The sequence below is a fragment of the Diabrotica virgifera genome, chromosome 2 (genome assembly GCF_917563875.1).
Source record: "Diabrotica virgifera virgifera chromosome 2, PGI_DIABVI_V3a".
Lineage (NCBI taxonomy): Eukaryota > Metazoa > Arthropoda > Insecta > Coleoptera > Chrysomelidae > Diabrotica > Diabrotica virgifera.
In genome coordinates, this window is record NC_065444.1 from 159,138,517 (window position 1) to 159,153,242 (window position 14,726).

Below are 14,726 nucleotides of genomic sequence, written 5' to 3' on the forward strand. Positions count from 1 at the left end.
GTTGGCTTCAACCAGACCCTGATAGACCAGTTATTCGAGGCGAATAACTATAAAGGAGGGAGCAGTGTTATGACAGTTCCGTAGATTGTTCCTACATAGAAAGAGTCCCTCGACGTGAAAGAAGAAGTAGTCACGTACGAGAATGTTCTGGATGTCATGGAATAACCCAGAAATAGGGAGTTTTTGTTGCTACGTAACGTACGCATCTCCGTATACGTAAAGCAACTAACGTGTCGTAGAGGATGAATGTTAAAATAGGTAGTTTTTGTAACTGCCTTAACGTAACGTAAAGCAAATCGTAAAGTCATTTTTAAATTCCGTTGACATTTAAAAAAATAAAACAATGTTCACACAATATACAATTAATATACAAATGTAAAAAAAGATAAATGAATGATGAAATTGTATGGTTTTAATTGCTTCTATTTAAATATAAAAATATTATTTTTCCTTAGGTTAAATTTTTTTTATTTCTGTTTATACCCACTTTTTAGTTGTAAATTATTGTATACCTACATCAGAATTCCAGTAGGTATAATGTAAATAGTGTGGTATTATTTATTTGAAAATTTTACTGAAACTAGGTCATTTGTTTATCTAATTATTAATTGTGGTGATCACTGTATTTCTTAAATTAATACAAGATTTGTTTGTTTTGCTTTATTAATAGACAACTTAAAAACAATAAAATTTTAAATCTATTATGAAGCTCCAATTTCCAATTACAAACACAGAATAATTTTACTCAAATAGACTAAACCAATAACCAATATAACATTAAAATGTTTATAAACAGGTAGTACGCTAATGAAATGTTCATTTGGTGGGTAATCGGGCAAGATCCTCGTGTGCATTCGGTGACTTTCGGCTCGATAGGGATGCGTATGAACCTAACGTACCAGCCCGTAACCTTAGGTAATACCCCTAACAACACACAACATTCCAGGAATGTACTACCAAAGTTCTATCAATATTTGAATGTCCTGGACATTTAGGGAACATTCGGTGAACATCTGTTTAAATTATTCCTGGAATGTTACCATAAGACATTCTGTGAACATACTACCAATGTTCCTATATTTTAAGTTGCGAAATAATACATACGTGTAAGAGATACAACATTACTTATAACATACCAGACAAACTAAGTGACATTTTAGGCCTACAGTGCAATAATATGTCAAATTTAAAGAGTTTCCCAAGTTCAATTAATACAATATTATAAACATACAAATGTAATAAAAATTATTGTTCGCGAATATTCAATTTGGAATGCGATTTTGTTAATAAAAAAAATACTTATAACTTATGCAAAACCCAAGAGAGGCATTTATATTTATTTCTTTTGCGTTCATTTTCAAATTCGCCGTGCATACATTTTTGTGCATGGCGCTTGAGAGGGCATCACGTGACTAAAAACGACCAACCAACGACCTCGCTTCGGCCATCTTGGCATCTTCATCTGTCATCTTCATCTTGGCGACCTTGCCTTGCCGTGGATTATTGTTTGTATTATTTGTGCTTTTTAAGAATATTTTTTTAATTCGGATACTTTTATAATAGCTTTAATAGTATTATTAACATAATGCATAAAATGGTGTCCTGTTTTTAACGCCGTTGGAGTAGCAGAAACAAATGTAGATAAAAAAATCTGCAGGAATAACGTTTCAATTATGACAGAAGCTCCAAACAAATGACTGTGAATGAAAAGCCCTATTAAAAGGTTAGTATGCAAATATGTAAACGAAAGCATGCCCTGTATTTCAGAAAATAAATTAATACTATTAATACCCTAATAATACTATTCATAAAAAATCTTTTAAGTAATGTAGATATAACAAAGTGAATAAAAGGCATAAATCAGAAGAATTATTATTTTATTTTATAAGTTAATAATTGGTCATATCCATTTATTATTTTAATAATAATTGTGAATAAGCCACAAACTTCGCTTATTCCTAACTAAAATAGTAAATAGAGATAGGTAATAACAAAAGGATTTGTAAAACTAAAATAATTTTTTTTGCGTTTTTGCTAGTGTATGCGTTTATAAATAGGATGGTAGACCACACACTATAATATGCAGTACCAACTAATGAATACACAGAATATTATAGTCGATTTGCTAAACTCAGTCTCAGTACTAATTACTGTAATTTTGGCAAAATTGGCCAAAAACAAAAAAAATTACCTACTAAAATCACTAGCCAGTTGTGTCTGAGTTTGGGGAACCGACTATACTAATAAACAATTTCTAAGCTGTTTTATAATAATTTTGTGAGTTCATTAATCATATTTTTTATTTAAAACTAAAATTTGTTAATAATGCTTAGTAATGCATATATTTTGTATTTTTAGCTTTCCAGAAGATCCTGCGAAGAAGACATGAAGTATAGATCAGATTTGTTAATAGAGGAGTATGTTCAAAACACTTTTTAGAAAAAGATATTGACAGAACTTCACTTTCATCTGTTCGTTTGAGAGACTGTGCTGTTCCAATAGCTTATGTCACACAGGTATATGCATAACCTAATTAATAATACAGTCCGTACAATATAGATACTGTTGTAATTCATTATCTACATCGGAGATCTAAGTTGACATTGTTGCCCAACTACAAAAAATTTTTGAATTCATTTTAAGTCAAATATATCACATAATTATTGCGAAGTAGATTATACAACAAAATAGATTAATATTCAATGTAAATAAATAAAAACATCAGAAATCGAAAACAAGAATTAAGGTATAATCTTATGTTACAGTTATTAAGGTACCAAGGGTATTATAGGGATATACGTTGACCGAAAGCGTTATTATTATAATACCTGTGGTGCCTTTAACGTTTAATGTCCGACTAAATTATTCTTTATATGCGAAAAATTTGAATGAATTTTGAATTGATTAGTTTTTAAATAAGTACATTTACCAGTAACAGTAGTAACGTAATTGTGGTAACCATAGTTTTACTTAGGTTGATATTTGTCAACTTGACAGTATCTAAGTCGTTATTTAAATTTAATGCCCAAGGGCGTTATATCGTACTTAACAGACTTCGAAATGTCATTATTTGTCAAATAATGTACCAGTAGGACATTAAAGTAAATAATAAAAACAATAAATATAATGAATATTAAATACTTATTTGTTTGTGAAAAATCTATTTCTTTGTGGCTTTTTTGTAATTAATTATTCTAATGGGGAAATAAGCCACAATTTACTTGAAAAAATAATTTTATTAAGGTTTCTACTTCCACATCGGATGTCGTTGTCAAAATACAAAATGTTCATTATTATTATTTTATTTATTAAATATTATTTATTATTTATTTAAATATTATTTAATATTTATTTTTTTATTATTATTATTTATGCATATTATTACCTGTAAATAATATTTCTTCTGATTGTTAATTGTAAAGGATAGAAAAATTACCTTTTATTTTATTTTCTTTTAGAATCAGCTGAGAGAAGTGGTCTACAAAAAACCAGAAAGGAAATGGAATATGTGGCTACGAAAAGCAAAAGATAGGTTTACAAAGCAAATGTGACACATTTTTTTTATAATATTTAGGAATGTCAGCAAATTACATTAAAAAATGTATGTAAAGATTTTTTGCAATAAAAATGTTTTATATTTATCAAGGATGTATTATTTGGTATGGCCATATATCGTCAGTGATGTGACAGTACCTCCTATCTGTTTTTTTCAAGAGATTTGTAAGATAGACTAAAAACTTGTTTCGGCCACCTCCTGTTTTCATATATTTTTTGACTTGTTTTGCAGTAAATTCAACTATCTATTTACTACAAAAAAGTCAGAATACGTACGAAACCAGAAAGTGACCTTAAAAAATGTTTTTCGTCTCCTGCAAACCTCATGAAAAAACATATAGGAGATATTGTCACATTACTGACGATATATTTCAGTGAATGTCTAAAAAATATACTGTGAATGTTCAAAGAACGTTCGTAGACATTCATGGAATGTTCTAACAAGACATTCAGTCTAAAAATATACTGTGAATGTCCAAAGAACATTCATGGAATGTTCCAACAAGACATTCAGTCTAAAAAATAGACTGTGAATGTCCAAAGAACATTCGTAGACATTCATGGAATGTTCCAACAGAACATTCTAAGAATATTTAAAATGCTGACACAGCACTTTCCTGGTACTTTCCAGGGACATTCGTGTGCATTTGGGGACATTCCAGGAATGTTTTCAATGTCCTGTGTGTACATTCTAGGAACATTCATGGAATGTTTTGTGTTATTAGGGACGTATCGCGATACGGGAGTTCAACCATTAATGCGCAAGCGTATATGTCAAAAAGATGCGTTACGTTTACGTATTTGTGTGCACAAAAACTCCCTATTGTCTGGTGACGTCTAGAACGTCAGAAAACTATATAAACATTGTGTTTGACATTTGATAGTTCAGTTGTATTTTTTGAGATTTTGAGTATTTAAAGTTGTCAGTTTGTTCAAGTTGTTAACGTATTGTAATATTGTATTGGAGTTTAAATAAAGTATTGTAAAGAACTTGTAACAATATCATATTTTCACCTGAACTTGAAACGCCATCGAAAAAACTCTAAATATTGATTAAAGATAGAAATATTAAGGGCCAGTTGTTCGAACGCTAATCAAAAATGATCATTATCAAATATTCAATTACTGTCACAACTGTCAATGTCAACTTTGATTGGGTTGCTGAAAACATAATTATTGATTAAAATTATGAAATTAGTTAATCAATTATGTTAATAATTGTTATGTGAATTGATTAACTAATCTCATAATTATAATCAATTATGTTTTCAACAACACAACCAAAGTTGACATTGACAGTTGTGTCTGACTAATCATTGTTGATTAGTGTTCGAACAACCGGCCCTTAATATAATGTAAATAATAACAGACTCCAGAATATATGCAACTGAAAACACAGATATACAAGTCCACAAAAATATTAAAAAGCTGTGATAATAACAGGCTCCAGAATATATGCAACTGAAAATACAGATATACAAGTCCACAGTACTATTAGGAAAAATAATTTGTCTGAAATGGAAGTTGTAGCTATTTATATGGGTAAAAGGACTATAAGTCTTTCACATGATACTATATCGTTGTAGGCATTTTAATATTTTAAAAAATACAAAATAAACACAAAAATAGCGTACTGACGAAGTGAACACTTTTCAGTAATAAGAGCATTTCAGTATTCAGGTACATTAATTCCAAATAATAAAATAATAAAACGAAATATAATAAAATAAAAAGAAACTCATAAAATGTATATCTGCGGAATATCTGTGCAATCTGGCAAACGCAAATTTAAATGTTCTGACTGTTGCCAAATCTCTCCAAAAATCTATCAGGGCAATTGCCACAAAAAAATTTCTAGTAATCAACTGCAATTAATATCTAAACAAACAACAAATATTTATTCGTTCGTGTTTTACATAAATTAAAAAATATCAAAATCCATAGAATAATGTAAAAAGGTACTTTTCGAAGCTTTCTCTGTATATTTGAAGCGTGCAACATATTATAAAATATATACATTATAATCACATGGCAACACTGTCAAACTTCAATTCAACGTTCTATGAAAATCTAATGTGGCTAACTTCTCGGACCCTCCAACTTGATAAAGTCCACGAGCCGTATAAACAATGCAAAATCATATGACAAATCACACAGTGTAAACATGTAAATTTCACTCCATGACCAAATCATATGACAAATCACATGATGAATCATGTAATGTAAAGTCAACCACAAACCATACATACTCATAGGGTAAGCACATAACAAGTGGGTCGAGGTGGAGGTGTATCTCGCGGTAGATGCCACTAGTTAAGTCGCGGTCGATGTCGACAGCACATAGCAAGTAGGTCACCTGCGCTGTCAGTCGAGCTAGAACCACTATCAATTGGCTGTAAATAATCAGATCCTCCTTCATATTTCAAAAATTTACTGAATTTAATTACTTTAGAAATTCAAAAATAAACTGAATACAAAAAAGGGATTATATAAAAAGTATCAACTCAGATCATCCTTGTAGGCCGCGCAGTAGACATCCATGTAAACAAACTCACTTTATTTTCAAAAGCATCGATGTAAACCTCCTGAATGGCATCGCGATAAACCTCCATCGCGACTTACTTGCTCTGTTCTCTTTCATTCAGTACAATGTGTTTGTTTTACATGGATGTCGACATCGACCGCGATCTGCACATCCACCTCCACTGAGACCCACTTGTTATGTTCTTACCCATAGACGTTTCACGTAAATTGTCAAGGTCAAGACGGCAAATTAGTTTCCATTCCAATCCAGAGATGCCGCTGTCAGTCAATTCTCTTGTCATATTTATCAACTGACAGTTGACAATTAAATTAATTTGTTATTTACTTTTTATTTTACAGTTTGTGGCTTAATTAGTTAATTATAGTGGTGTTACGTTTTTAATTAGATTTAATCACAATTTTAATCAAGTGTATTAACCTCCTCTCCGTTTTTATGAGTAGAATTTTTAGTTTACATTGATCATCCCGTGTTGTGTTTCTCCACATAAAAAAAACAATATAATAGATCCTGAAACAGTTTATTCCAATAGACAAGTGTGTCATCAACATTTCGGACCTATATATTTTTGGAAGTTTGTAAAAGATTATAAGGTAATATTTATCTAAACAAATCATCCTACAAGATTCTTTCAAAAATTTTCCTTCAACTCGATACACATCAGTGCTTTCACGTGACACATAGCAGTAGTGTTTAGCATTTTGAAAACAAATTGGAATATTTAAAGTTTTCAGTAAAACATGGAATAAAACATTGAATTGTCTTTGTGTTGTTTTATTTTCCTGCGAAATTTCATCAAAAATCCCGCAAAATTTATAATTTGAAATTCTCACGTAACTAAAATTTGTCAATTTAGTTCCCATTCCAATCAAGAGATGGCGTTAATTCGATCCGAAAGATTAACATGAGGTGTGTTCCAACACGACCGAGAACCGTCACGAAACGGTAACGCTCCTGCGCAGTAAACAAAATCCGTTCCAACAAAAATATGATCGTCCTCGGATCGTCCTTCCCACTGTTCCAACAAGAATTGTGATCTTTTAGTGACGGTTTCGTGATGACCATTTCAGTAATTGGGCAATAGGGTTTTTCTGATTGTCATTTGTTTCGAGCTTCTGTCATGTATCACATAATATTAATATATCTACGGCATACGTCTTTGGTTTTTATCATTGGATTACCGTCATCGGACGATAACTGGGCGATACGGTTACGAACATGCGCACAACAAGCGGTACAAGTAGTTCCGTGACGGTTTCTGGATCGTCCAAAAGTTCATGTTGGAACAAAATGGTCGTGAAACGTCTAGTGAAGTCGACGACGAGTGACAAATCATAGCGACAGCGACAGATGACAGGACTAGTGACTAGTGTAGTGGCTATCTTCATATATATTTTGATTTTGATTTAATCTTTTTGAACTTGAACTTTAGTTACAGTCAATTTAGTGTAAAATCCTTAGAATATAAAAGAACGGTTGATTTTAAAGAAAGGTTTATTTTATATTCTAAGGTAAAATCAATGAATATAGATAAAAAATTATTATTGGTAAAATTGGTCTAAATATTATAAGTATGTAAGTACTCTAGACATAAAATCAAGTGTATATAATTGGAAGGAAAACAAGAAATTAGCCAGGAAACGCGAACAATACAAATAAAATATAATCACTTGGATGATGCTGTTTTTATGGCTTTAAATGTGAAGTTCAGGAGGAATCCAGTAAGCAAAGTACTCATAACATACATGGTTCTTTAGACTTGAAACAAATGTACCATAAATACTGAAATAGACCAGTTTCTGAAATACAAGGAAAGACTTAACCAACTCAAAGAAAACCAAAACATTTGAGAAAGGTTAGTATCAAAATATTTAAGTGAAAAACTTACTTATACTTAGTGTGTTATACCTAAATACCTCTCAATAGTTTTCAAATAGTTAATTCTCTTCCTCGCCAGTTACTTTGCTGTGGGTTAAAAATATTATTGACCACTTTAGTTGAGGCAACGAATACCTATATACTCAATAGCAGTGTTTCCCAACCTTTTTGTACCATGCCCCACCTTACTTAGATTCTCATGCCCTCATATTCCTATGTAACATACAAAATTTTAAATATTAAAAAATTTTATTCTTCACTTATGAAACTTCATTTCCTTGTGGATGGCATACATGTGAGCCACATGATGCCTTCACCAATGTGCGGACGGCACGCATGTACGTCATTGATTATTCACATTTTAATATGTGTTTTTTTTGTCCTTTCAGAGTATAACTCTTAGGATCAGATATTCCCACGCAATGTGTTAAATGATGTGTTTTTGGAATAAATCACTAGGGAATTGTTAATGAAAAACATAAACTTTTCAAGACATATAATAAAAAATTCAAATTCCATCTACAGTAGAACCTCGATTATCTGTGCTGTAGATTTTCTGTGCTATAATTTACTATTACTTAAATTGAATTTTTGAGGTTTTATCAAAATAGCGTCACTATACATCACTCGATGGAAACCCTATACACTGTCATACTGAAAGATTTTTATTTTCTGTTAGGTATCTTTTCATGCTAGGTACAGCTGGTTCCTAAAAAAACTGATATAACTCTTAGTAAGATTTGATCATTTTGAGCAGTGTATGATTGGTCTGACAATATATTCTATTTATTATGACAGACAAATAATAAAATAAACAAACAAACAGCCATTTTTTGAGGTTGAACAGAATAAGTTATCTACAAATTTTAATATTTGGCAGTGACAGTGACAGTAAGTAAATAATTAGTATTTACACTTGAAATTACACTGCTCAATTTTCTACAAAATACGCTTTAAGAGTCGTATCAGTTTTTTTTGGAACCAGCTGTACATTATATGCATGCGTGTACATATGTATTATATATGTTACGGACAATGATGTAAATTGGCCATTGACATTAAAGACTGGGTATTGTTGTGAATGTCCATTTCCCCTAGTTATTAATGACAATGCCCGGCCATCAACGACAATAACATGCTCCACTGGCCCATTTTGTAAACAAAAGTATCCTAAAATTAGAGTTTTCATCAATAACCTGTCAATAACAACAGTGACTAAAAGGAAATGGCCAATGTTGATAAATAAATATAATTAGGTATGATGTCCTATTTTTTTTTTATATATCTGGACCTCGGAGGTAAACTACACTATGTCATTTCGAGCAACTGTGTTTACCGTGTGTTTGCAACAAAGTTTAGAGCACTTAGAATGTTAATAAAAATGTGATATATGTCATAATGGGTTGATAGACAATACATCTATATTTTAATGATAACATATAACCAATTTCTGTCATCCAACTAATAAAACAAGTGGATTAAAAAAACTTGGTCAAATAAACCCCATGTCGACATAGTGTATAGGTCTGGATCCCGCGTATGATAAAAAAGTTGATTAATAGCCAGCTGAAAATTTGTTAATAGCTTAAGGGTGTCTAGTCGGATAAACTTTGATATATGGGAACACTGGAACAGGGGCAGTTTTAATTGTGGAACAGGTTAAAAATTTGGAACGGTCAGATCACGAAAACGGCACATTTATTTTGTCTGACAGAATAGACTTAAACTCTCCGAACAGAGATTAAACTCTCATGCAAAAATCAGACTGCTATTTATCACCAAATGGGCGTTTTAATGAGTGGAACATGTAGAATATGTAAAATGACAGGTGATAAATAGCAGTCTGATTTTTGCATGAGAGTTTAATCTCTGTTCGGAGAGTTTAAGTCTATTCTGTCGGACAAAATAAATGTGCCGTTTTCGTGGTCTGACCGTTCCAAATTTTTAACCTGTTCCACAATTAAAACTGCCCCTGTTCCAGTGTTCCCATATATCAAAGTTTATCCGGCTAGACACCCTTAAGCTATTAACAAATTTTCAGCTTGCTATTAATCAACATTTTTTTTATACGCGGGATCCAGACCTAGTAGTTTACCTCCGAGGTCCAGATATATAAGATAGCTTTTGAAAGCTAATCATTTTTATTTGGACAAGATAGTGAACCATGACATTTTGTAACACATTTTACAACACACAAATAATAAACATAACCTATCTTTTAGTCTAAATTTCAACATTGACTGATTAACAACGGGCATTGTTGACATTGACCGGACCATGATGGAAAAGTTATCAAGAATTTAAAATTATCATCAATGTCCAGTTTCTATGAACAATAACGTTAATATCCAGCCATTGTCGACATGACTAATTCAATGGCCATTGTCAATATTGACTGGTTATTAACGTTATTGGCCGGATTTCATTATTGCCCGTAACATATATAAGAAATACATGTTCCGATTATCCGTGCTTTTCAATTATCCGTGCGCCATCCGGTCCCGAGGAGCACGGATAATTGGGGTTCTACTGTAATTTTAGTCAAGATTTTAACGTGTAGAGCTGCCCCCCCCCCCACTTGCAAAAATAAAAAAACAAATAGCCTTGATTTATGAGCTTTCATATTCCGCAAACTAAAAATTTTGAGCTCGTTCCACTGAGCAGGAATTTAATACTTAAAATGGGGGGGGGGCTGAGTCAGCCCCCCCCACTACTTAAAAATAGGAATAATAAATCGGTTTTTGCGACAGAATTACGAGCTTTTTATGAGCTCTTGAAAATATATAGTTTCGATTTTTGAGCTCATCCCCTTCACCCCCAAACAACCCTTTAACTTATTGATTTAACTTAAGAGAAAAATGCTGAGAAAACTTAAAATATATCATATTGCGGATATAATTTCTATAGCTTATATACTCTAAGAATAAACTATTAAATCACGTGTATTTTGATTATTGAGCTACAACCCCTTCACAAGAACACCACCCTATCTTCCCGGCTTAAGAGAAAGTTGTACTTAAAATGCATTAAATTAATTATTTGGCGACTGCATATCATTTAATAATTTATAAGCTTCCAAATTACGCGCATTTAGATAAGTAAATTGCAATTTATTTTGTATAGTGTAGTCGCTGAAGGTAAAAATCAACGATTACCTTCAATTTCGGTGAACCTTCATCTATTTTCACGAAAATTGGTCAGTGGTTAGAGGATACGTCAAGAAACAAAGGTGACGTGGTACCACCTTGCGCCTTTACCCTGAGGGTTGATACCGCCCCTTCTCGAGGGTGAAAATTATTTTATAAAAAATAACTGCACAAATCAATAAAAGAACAAATTAAAAGCAAAATTTATTATATAAACTTATTAAAATAAGTCAATACTTTTTAAGTTATTAAAGATCAAAGATTTTAATTATTCGTGAAAAAAATGCATGTTTTGAAGCGGTTTTTCGTAAATCACTGAAAAACTGTAAGTTTTTACAAAAAAGTTAATAGTAGTTTAATTCGTATAGCTTATATTCTAAGAATAAACTCTTAAATCACGCACCTTTCGATTATAGAGCTACAACCCCTTCGCAAGAAAACCATCCCATATTCCCGGCTTAAGAGAGAGTTGTACTTAAAATAATTTAAATTAATTATTTGGCGACTACATATCGTTTAATAATTAATGAGCTCGCAAAATATACGCATCTCAATTATTGAATTGCCATTTTCTTTCTATAGTGCAGTCACTGAAGGTCAAAATCAACTATGACCTTCGATTTCGGTAAATCTCCATTCATTTTCACGAATTGACAATAACAACTTGCGGTTTTAGCCTGCGGTATATGTCACCCCTTCTCGGGGGTGAAAATTACTTTATTAAAAATAACCCCACAAATCGAGAGAGGGACAATCGAGAGAGAGGGAGAAAAATTTGTTATATAATGTTATTAAAATAAATCAATAATTTTTGAGTCATTAAAGATCAAATATTTTAATTTTTGTGAAAGAAAATGCATGCTTTAAAGCGATTTTTCATAAATAACTCAAAAACTGTAAGTTTTTACAAAAAAGTTTTCATCACTAAAATTGAATCTAAAAAAATATAATAAATTGATTACTTGAAAAACCCTTTAATGTTAATTTAAAGTAAGTTATTGGTAATTAAATGTATATTTTTTTCTGCGACTGTTCAAATCTAAGGATTCAAGCTTAAATAACGGGAAAGAGATGCATTTTATAACACTTAGGTACTAAATACTTGTCAAAGTACGTAGAAATACCTATCAAAAATGAGCCCCAGAAAAAGTTGATAGCATCAAAATTTATACTTATAAAGTATATAGCTATAAAACTGTAAAACATTTAATCTTTCAAATAGAGATTATTTTAGATCATATTTAAAATAATAACTCCAACAATACACGATTGACGTAAAAAATGATAACGAAATTTGAGTTTTTTTCTATTAGCAAAGATTTTACTTGTCTTTTGATTTATGTATGAATCAAAATAACGAAGATAGAAACGTTTAAGCCTAAATTTTACTACGAGAACAATGTAACTGGAGCCCTTTAACCTATTATCCTAAAAAATAAAGTATTTAAAATATTAAGCCGGTACTTTATGTCTCGTTTGACAGCCGGTTAGTTAACCGGAGTTTAATCGGGACCTCTTTAGGGTCTCTTGCGTTGTAATAAATGCAATTACAAGTATTATTATGATTATAAATAAGAATAAAGAGGTCACGATTAAACCCCGGTGAACTAACCGGCTGTTAATCAAGACATAAAGTATCGGGCCTAAATGTAATACAGTTTTATAGCTCTTGAAATTACCTTTCAAATAGTTGGATGTGCCTAATATCATAAAAATTAACAGAGTGATTAAAAAAAATTCATTTTTTTTTTAAATGTTTGGAGCATAAATTTTGATGCTATTAACTTTTTCTGGAGCTCATTTGATAGGTATTTCTAAGTACTTTGACAAGTATTTAATAAGTGTTATACAATGCATCTCTTTCCCGTTATTTAAGCTTGAATCCTTAGATTTGAATAGTCGCAGAAAAAACTATATATTTAATTACCTATAACTTACTTTAAATTTACATTAAAGGGTTTTTCAAGTCAGCAATTTATTATATTTTTATTAGCTTCAACTTTAGTGATGAAAACTTTTTTGTAAAAACTTAGTTTTTAAGTTATTTATGAAAAATCGCTTTAAAGCATGCATTTTCTTTCACAAAAATTAAAATATTTGATCTTTAATAACTCAAAAAGTATTGATTTATTTTAATAACATTATATAACAAATTTTGCTTAGAATTTGTCCCTCTCTTGATTTGTGGGGTTATTTTAATTAAAGTAATTTTCACCCCCGAGAAGGGGTGACATATACACCCGGCTACTAGTTGTTATAGTTAATTTTCTTTCTTGACGTATCCTCTATCCGCTCACCAATTTTCGTGAAAATGAATGGAGATTTACCGAAATCGAAGGTCATAGTTGATTTTTACCTTCAGTGACTGCACTATAGAAAGAACATAGCAATTCAATAATTGAGATGCGTATATTTTGCGAGCTCATAAATTATTAAACGATATCTAGTCGCCAAATAATTAATTTAAATTATTTTAAGTAAAACTCTCTCTCTTAAGCCGGGAATATGGGATGGTTTTCTTGCGAAGGGGTTGTGGCTCAATAATCGAAAGGCGCGTGATTTAAGAGTTTATTCTTAGAATATAAGCTATACGAATTAAACTACTATTAACTTTTTTGTAAAAACTTACAGTTTTTCAGTGATTTACGAAAAACCGCTTCAAAACATGCATTTTTTTCACGAATAATTAAAATTTTTGATGTTTAATAACTTAAAAAGTATTGACTTATTTTAATAACTTTATATAATAAATGTTGCTTATAATTTGTTCTGTTATAGATTTGTGCAGTTATTTTTTATAAAATAATTTTCACCCCCCGAGAAGGGGCGGTATCCACCCTCAGGGTAAAGGAGCAAGGTGGTACCATGTCACCTTTGTTTCTTGAGGTATCCTCTAACCACTGACCAATTTTCGTGAAAATCGATGAAGGTTCACCGAAATTGAAGGTAATCGTTGGTTTTTACCTTCAGTGACTGCACTATACAAAATAAATTGCAAGCTACTGATCTAAATGCGCGTAAAAGCGGGAGCTTATAAATTATTAAATAATGATATGTAGTCTCGAAATAATTAATTTAATGCATTTTAAGTACAACTTTTTCTTAAGCCGGGAAGATAGGGTGGTTTTCTTGCGAAGGGGTTGTAGCTCAATAATCGAAATGCACGTGAGTTAATAGTTATTTTCTTAGAGTATATAAGCTATAGGAATTATATCCGCAATACGATATATTTTAAGATTTCTCAGCATTTTTCTCTTAAGTTAAATCAATTAAAGGGTTGTTTGGGGGTGAAGGGGATGAGCTCAAAAATCGAAACTATATAATTTCAAGAGCTCATAAATAGCTCGTAATTCTGCCGCAAAAACGGATTCAATATTCCTATTTTTAAGTAGTGGGGGGGGCTGACTCCCCCCCCCCCACTAAATTCCTGCTCAGTGGAACGAGCTCAAAATTTTTAGTTTGCGGAATGTGAAAGCTCATAAATCAGGGCTATTTGTTTTTTAATTTTTGCAAGTAAGGGGTGGGGGGGGGGCAGCTCAACACGGGTCAAGATTTTTCTATATTAAGATATTATTTTAACTTAGTGAGATCTTTGCTCTTGATTC

The 14,726-nt window shown here is 31.4% G+C and overlaps 1 protein-coding gene and 1 long non-coding RNA gene across 3 annotated transcripts in view; both read left to right on the forward strand.

The window, feature by feature from the left end:
• The first annotated feature begins 917 nt into the window (after positions 1–917).
• LOC126879688 (uncharacterized) lies at positions 918–3,641 on the forward strand. Its single transcript, XR_007696202.1, has 3 exons — positions 918–1,723; positions 2,359–2,516; positions 3,459–3,641. It is a non-coding gene; the product is annotated as an uncharacterized LOC126879688 (long non-coding RNA).
• A 3,375-nt stretch (positions 3,642–7,016) lies between these two features.
• LOC114345883 (ankyrin-1) overlaps positions 7,017–14,726 on the forward strand; it is a 36,902-nt gene continuing 29,192 nt past the window's right edge. The window contains exon 1 of one of the 2 annotated variants that reach the window (XM_028296700.2): positions 7,017–7,952. The gene's annotated coding sequence lies outside the window, so the exon portion shown is untranslated. The remainder of the gene's footprint in view (positions 7,953–14,726) is intronic. The other variant, XM_028296699.2, reaches the window with a different exon arrangement.